The following is a 7,381-nucleotide window of genomic DNA, read 5'->3' as shown; positions in this document are numbered from 1 at the left end:
TGGCTGGCTTTGAGTCACGTCCATCAGACCTCAGCCTCCCCAATAGCCAGGATGATGTGCAGGAACCACCGACACCTGACCACCACCATCCACTTATAATCCCCTAGGGCAAGTGCTGGACCACCTGCACTGCACCCCCTTGTGAGTGGGAAGCAGACATGGGTGGGTTTGATACTTCAACAGCCTACATACCTTTGAGCATTGTTCCAGGTCAGTCTGATGGCGGCTTCCTCGTCATACACAGCAATGACTTGGCTCTGTCACAAGAACAAATGTCCCCCAGGAGGTGGCAGTTCTGGGGTCTTTCCTCTTCACACTGCCCCCACTCCTCGAAATGACACCCCAGCAAAGCGATATAGACATAGAGTGAATTCATTTTCTTATAACCAGGGTCTGGCCAGAAAGGTAACAGTGAGGAATCCCGATGCAGACCAGCCTGAGCATATATTGAGACTCTATCTCAGAAATGCCCAAGACAGAAAGTCTTGGCTCGCATGTTAGAAGACCTGACTAGCAAGTCTAAAGCCTTGAATTCAAACCCTAATATACCAAAAAGAATCAGAAGCCCTGGTGCCAGAGGCTCATGCCAATAATCCTAGCTACTCAGGAGGCTAAGATCTGAAGATCACAGCTCAACATTTAAAATAGGGTTGGCCACACCCATCAGACATCATGATAAGACCCAAAGTCTGAACCATGAAAGTGTGCTCCATATTAACAGGGCTCTCATCCTTACTAAGTGCTGGCCATGCTCTTTGTCCCCCTGGGGAGCCACCTCCTGTGGGCTCCACCCCCAGGTCCTCCTAAGCTCCTTCTGCCACCAACCAGGCCCAAGGAAGTAGACAGCTCCAGGACATACAAATCCCTTGGTCTTATAATTTAGCAGTGCTGAATCCCCATCAAGCATCTCACCCTTTCAGGTCCCCAGACCTCAGCCACAAAGTCCATGTACCCACCACAGAAAGCACGCAGAAGTTACCAAAGGGTCCACTGCTCCTTGTTACAGCCCACTTCCACACTCACATACACACACACACACACACACACACACACACACACACACACACACACACACACACACACAACCTGCAGGGGTGGTTCATGTTTGTCTTCCATGCTACTCAGGAGGCTGATGTTTGAAGATCACAGTTCAAAGCCAGCCCATTCTGGAAAGACTGTGAGGCTCTTATCTACAGTGAACCACCAAAAATCTAGAGGTGGAGCTATGGCTAAAGTGTCAGAGCAAAAGCTTTGATCACAGAAGCTCAGGAACAGCACCTAGACCCTGAGTTCAAGGCCCAGATCCTCTAACTCCAAACACACACACACAGACATAGACACAGACACAGAAACACACACACATGCACACACACACACACACACACACACACACACACACACACACACACACACACACACACACACACGGACAGCCCAAGGCTTTGGCAGTCCCTGAGTACAGACCCATGAACTGTCTCAATTAGGATCACATCCTACCCTCAAGAAGGTGGCACTACCGACATCAGACCTACTATAGAAAAACCAGTAAGCCTCTCACATATCTGGAATGTATCATAGTCCAACATGGCAGTTCTTAATGTACATACTGCTATGTGGAAAACTTAGCCCCCTCTTTTTTTGTAGTTGGTCATGGGGTTTGAACTCTGCACCAGGGTGCTGTCCCTCAGCCCTTCAGCTGAAGGTGAGCAATATCCCACTTGAGCCACAGCACCAAATCCTGTTCTCTGGTGGTCCATTGGACATCAAGTCTCACAGACTTTTCTGCCCAAGCTGGCTTGGAACCATGGTCTTCACATTTCAGCCTTCTGAGTAGCTAGGATGACAGTTGTGAGCCACCAGCGGCTTCCGGCTTCACCTCGTCAGGCCACAATCTTCTTTCAACCCTTCACTTCAGACTTTGTCACCCAGCATCCAAATCCGTCCTTCAATGGAGAGAATACAGACATAATAATCCCACCCCTGCACCCATTTGCCCACTCCCTGCCTGCCACAGTCCAAGTCCTCTTGAAGCTCTGGCTTCAAACTGGGGCAAACGGGGAGTTCTTAAAAATGTCTATACATTGAAGCCAGCAGATGGTCTCCCAAACAAAGCCTCTCCCACACACACACCTCCACCATTTTGCTTTCTTTCTTTTTTCAGTTGTGGGGCTTGAATTCTGGGCCTGGGTGCTGTCCTTGAGTTCTTCAGCTCAAGGCAAGCACTCTACTACTTGAGCCACAGCACCACTTCCAGTTTTCAAGTGGTCCGTTGGAGATAAGAATCTCAGGGTCTTTCCTGCCCATGATAGCTTTGAACCATGATGCTCAGATCTCAGCTTCTAAGTACCTAGGATGGCAGCCATGAGCTACTGGCACCTGGCCAAAGATAATTTTCCATCCTTTTCATCCTATCCCCTCAGGAGACTGATATCTGAAGACTACAGTTGGATTCCACCCATGGCACAAAGTCCATTAGAACTTTTTTTCTACAATTAAACACCCAAAAATGTTGGAAGTGAAGCTTTGGCTCAAATGGTAGAGGACTAGCTTTGATCATCAAAGACAAGGGATAAAACCCAGTCCTTAGTTTCAAGCTTTTTCTAGCAAAGACCCACCCAAAAAGGGAAGCAGGTTGGTACACGGGAGCTCAAAGTTCACACATAATACTCAGGACTCCCAGAACAGACCCCATCCGGCTCTGATTCTCTAGATTCTATGTCCTACATCATGGCAGTCTTAGATGGGACTGACCATGCACCAACTTAGGATGTTGAAGTACAATCTCATACTGAGGATCCCCTGACCTTATCAAAGACTCAGGATCTCTCATTCTCCTGCATTGACACTGGGCAGCAAGGTGAGTTGCAGTTATCCAACCACAGGATGTGAATATGAAAGGATTTCTCTGCCAGGGACTCCAACTGGAGGGGCTCTAGGTCCCTCTCTCTCTGGAAGAAAAGTGCTGGTCCATCCCAGGAATGTTCCTAGGTTGTAAGTATCCTCAAAGAAACAACCCTGCTCAGAGCCCAGTGCCTCTTGTTTTCCCACCAGCCTCTATCCAAGCCTGCCCCACCTTCAGTCAGCCCTTTCTGAATCCCAGATCTGCCATGTAGACTAAAGGTTGAGCCAGCAAAGAGACCCACCTCTGCCTCTGAGAATGGCAGTCACGTGGTCCTAGTGCCCTCTACAGGAAGTCTCGAAGTAACTCAGGTCTCCACTCCTTCCTCATTCCCTGACTGTCCTGTGCCAGTGGCCCACTTACCTCTGTCTATGTTGGCGGAATAAACACCGGGAGTGTCATCTTCTGATTGAGCCAACGAAAGTCCCGGTCCCCAAGGATGTACTGCACAGGCATCCTGCAGTGGACAACAGCCAGGCAGACAATGGTGAACCCAAGGTTCCAGGACTCTTAATAGAAGTGTGGCTGGGTCAAAGACTCTATAACTGGTGGTCTATAGTGTCAGGAAAGGTCATGGCTCCAATGTCCTGAAACACCTGACCTTGGATCTTCCTACCTCTTCCCTCATCCCAACACCTCCCTAGCCCTTAGACAATTTCTTATTATCTGTCCAGGAAATAAACTTGCTGGGGCTGGGATAATTGAAACCTGGTGACCCCCCCTGAGCCCTAGGTCCTTCCTGAGGCTGCTTCCCCCTGCAGTTGGTGACCACACAGCTCCTGGATGTCATGAAGTTGCTGAAGGGTCAGTGGCTTAATCCTACATACTGGCTTTAGGCTCTGAAATGTTACCCACAGAGATTGTGAGTGGTTGGCTTTCTTGATCCAGGGACTCCAAACCAAGGCTCGCATGCTCCCTTCTTCCTTCCTTTCCTCTTTTTTTCCCTTCATCCTTCCTTCCTCTCTCTCTGTTTCCTTCCTTTGTCTCACTCCTGGCCTTGAATTCAGAGCCTGGGTGCTGTCCTTGAGCCTTTTTACTCAAGGTGACCAGTCTACAGCTTGAGGTACACATCCATTTCTGGCATTTTCTTTTTGGTTGTTAGTTGGAGATAAGAGTCTTATAGTCTTTCCTGTCTGGGCCTTAAGCCTTGATCCTCCCATCTCAGCCTCCTAAGTAGCTAGGATGACAGGCATGAATCCCCAGCATCCAGTTCAAACCAAGGTTTCTTCATGTGCTGTGGAACCAGCACCAGAACCTTTCATCATCTATGACCCCCACTCCCTTACCTCCTTGAGCATGGCACATACTGTAACTCTTTGTTGGATTACTAAATGAGCATCTGTCTATTACAATATTATAGAAAAGTCCCATTCAATTCATGTAAGTATCCTGGGGCAGGGCGGGGGGAGGCAAAGCCTGATGTAGCTCTCCCACAGTTCTCCCTCGTCCCTCTTCCCACCCTCCTGATGCCACCACACTTAACTGTTTTGGCTCCCAGGATGTGAGCCACGATGTGCTCGTTGGATTCTGGGGCCACTGGGATGCCTATCTTCTCAAAGATCTCTGTCCAGTGGCGGACCAACTCTGTGGCACTCCATGCCCCCTCAGGTGTGAATGAGGTTGCCGTGAGCTGAACCCCTGGCTCAAGTGGCCTCCTTTCCTCTCCGTGGGGCCAGACAGGATGGTCCACTATATCTGGCCCCAAGTTTCATGTTACAGAGAAAGGATTCTCGAGGCATCCCGGATCTCTAAATCTCCCACAGTCCATTGCAGGTGCTGAAAATCATCTCTGCTCACAGCTGGCAGGCTGGGGATGGTGAGGTCACTCTCTGCTCCCCATGACATCCTTGACTGTGGTGGTCACCCTAGAGAGAGCTGTAGAAGAATCAGCACCTGCCAGAGAAAGGCAGTCAAGGCACGACATTCATAGCAGGAGACCATCTGGCTTGGGAACTCTGTGTGTGCCACTTTGAACTTCACTGTCTGACCGCTGAATTGGTTCATGTAATTTGACCCATGAACCCAGGCATTAGTGGAAATTGCCAGCTTCAAGAAAAAAAAAACCTGGAAAAGGTGGCATATCACTTGTCCCAATCAAATTTAAAGGGTTCCAAAATCAGTGGTCCCCTTTTCCTTCCAGACAGCCTACAGCAGGTTATAGAAACTGGCAATCAGAGAGCTCTAGCTAACTGCCACGGTATGATACCGAACAGGCTCCAGGAGGGGAAACTTGCCTACCACTGTCTAGCTGGAAACGGCCCAGGTGGGACACAAATTGGAGACTGCAGGACTCTAGGGAGGACTACACATGGATGCACTGCCCCAGGAGGGAATCCACGCCACCAGAGGGGGCCCAGAGCCCTCTGCCCAGATGCCCATAGACACCGTCAATGTCGTGGGTAAGGTTCTCCTCTCATCCTTGGTTGTGGTGAACCATCTGCCTTGTTACACCGTTCACCACTCCCCAGACACTCCTAGCTTCACAGCCCTTGCCCTACTCCCACCCATCTCATTCCTTAATTATGTTTGGCAGGCACATTCCCAACCCTTGAATTAGCTCCAACTATACACATGAGAGCAGAGTGTCTGGCTGGAAGAGTGTGGCTGTGGTCACACTGGCCTCACGAGACTTCTGGCTGAAGACAGGACAGGTGTCCACTCTGTTCTGTGGTTCACACAGGCCTCCTAGGGAGTCCATGCAGGTCCAGCAGCTACTGTGGCTGCAAGAAAGTGGAAGAGGGAGGTGGAAAGAGGTGGAAAGGAACATATACTGAAACCTTCCCCAAAGGAGCCATGAAATGGTGAAAGAGAAAACAAAAATTGTGGCTGAGCTCATACTGGGCATTATGAAAAAAGAACAACAAATACACACATACACACAAATAAACTGCTTTTGCTCTTTTTAGACATGATGACTTAAATATACTTTCATTTTTCTCATCTCCTAATCTCCCAACACACACAAACACACACACACGCACACAAACACACACACACACACACACACACACACACACACACACACACACACACACACACACACACACATCTAAACCGGTCACAAAAGACTCACCATGCAGCACCTGTAATTTGCCAACTGATCACTGATCTGAGCACAGTCAGGCTGTACGAGGAGAAAGATGATCGATATCTACCTCCCTCCCTCCTTCCCTCCCTCTCTCTCTCTCTCTCTCTCTCTCTCTCTCTCTCATACACACACACACACACACACACACACACACAGAGAGAGAGAGAGAGAGAGAGAGAGAGAGAGAGAGAGAGAGATTCAGAGCAGTGCCTCTCCTGAGTATTTTAGTTCCTCATCTGGGCAATGTACAAGCTCGAGCATGGCAGTTCCCTTGTCAGAACCAGGGGCTCCCACCCAAGGGGATCACTGCTCTAATAATGCAGAACCACCCTGCCTCTGGCTTTACCAAGGGCCAGACCCTTCCACTGGGAACAACCAGCCTTGACTCCCCATTCACCAAAACCCTAGGCCCGGACACTAGGTGAAGGAATCCCGAGACAAGTGACTCCTCAGAGCCCGGACAAAAACAAATCAGGCAGTTCTGGTGCCTCCAGAGAGGTGTCTGACTTAGGGTGGGAGCGTTGTTAGGGAATTTGATGGGGTCTTAAATGCTACATACATGGATGGATTGCCTACTTCCAGCCTAGATGCTTCTGGGCTAACTGGCGGATTCTTGGGGAGGACTAGGAGACCAGAAGGACCAGGAATACCAGCAGAAGCTCTCAATGCTGGGAAATGTGATCACCCTGTGAGTACTGGGGGGGGCAGGATAGGTGTGTGTGTATCAGAGGGGGTGTGTTCCTCCCAGATAGTCACCCTCTGAACCCCTGTGCCCTCACCTCCCTAGTGGGTTCTTCTGGGACCCTCCTCAGGTGAAAGGGTGACCTAGCACAGAAGACAAGGGCTCACACAGCAAGGGGGGCCTATCCCCTGCATCCAACACCCCCCACCCCCAGCAAAAAGGAAAAGACCCGAGAAGGCAGGTGTGGAGGTGCTCCTCCCCACATCTGACTAAAGCCACTAGGTTCCCACCAGGGAGAGGAAGGGTGCAGATGTGGCTTCCACTGCTCTAGGCCAGGGTTTCTGTGGTGCTCTCTCCTCACCAATCACTGTATCTGCCCTTTTCCTGGCACACTGGCTGCTAGGAATTGGGGTGGGATCCTTGGGTGACACCCACCCCCCTCTCCTGGGGCACATTTGTGGCAGAGCCAGGGTGGACTGTGGGGTGCAGAGGAGGTGCAGGCAGGATGGGAGAGAGTAGGCTGGAGGCGGGGGTCTGGGTCTGCGGGGGAGGGAGTGAGGAGGTTCGCTGGGTGTGGGAGTCACCAGGTGTGGTCCCATGGGGCAGCCACTCACGCGTGCTGCTGGGAGAAGCTGTAGGCAATGGTTCTGGGTGCATCCAGGCCCGGAGTGCAAGGACCAAGGGCAGGGACCAGGTCGGGCCTCATGCCAGG

At 50.7% G+C, this 7,381-nt stretch overlaps 1 long non-coding RNA gene across 1 annotated transcript; it reads right to left on the bottom strand.

Moving 5' to 3' along the window:
• Positions 1–1,317: 1,317 nt before the first annotated feature.
• Positions 1,318–5,087, bottom strand: LOC138826286 (uncharacterized). The gene is made up of 3 exons (XR_011371636.1): positions 4,383–5,087; positions 3,263–3,356; positions 1,318–1,943 (listed from the first exon to the last, which is right to left on the bottom strand). It is a non-coding gene; the product is annotated as an uncharacterized lncRNA (long non-coding RNA).
• Between the last annotated feature and the right edge of the window lie 2,294 nt (positions 5,088–7,381).

Source organism: Dipodomys merriami, unplaced genomic scaffold (genome assembly GCF_024711535.1).
Source record: "Dipodomys merriami isolate MVZ:Mamm:240054 unplaced genomic scaffold, mDipMer1.0.p SCAF_141, whole genome shotgun sequence".
NCBI lineage: Eukaryota > Metazoa > Chordata > Mammalia > Rodentia > Heteromyidae > Dipodomys > Dipodomys merriami.
The sequence above is the reverse complement of the archived record's forward strand: the minus strand, read 5'-3'. Positions and strand labels throughout refer to the sequence as shown.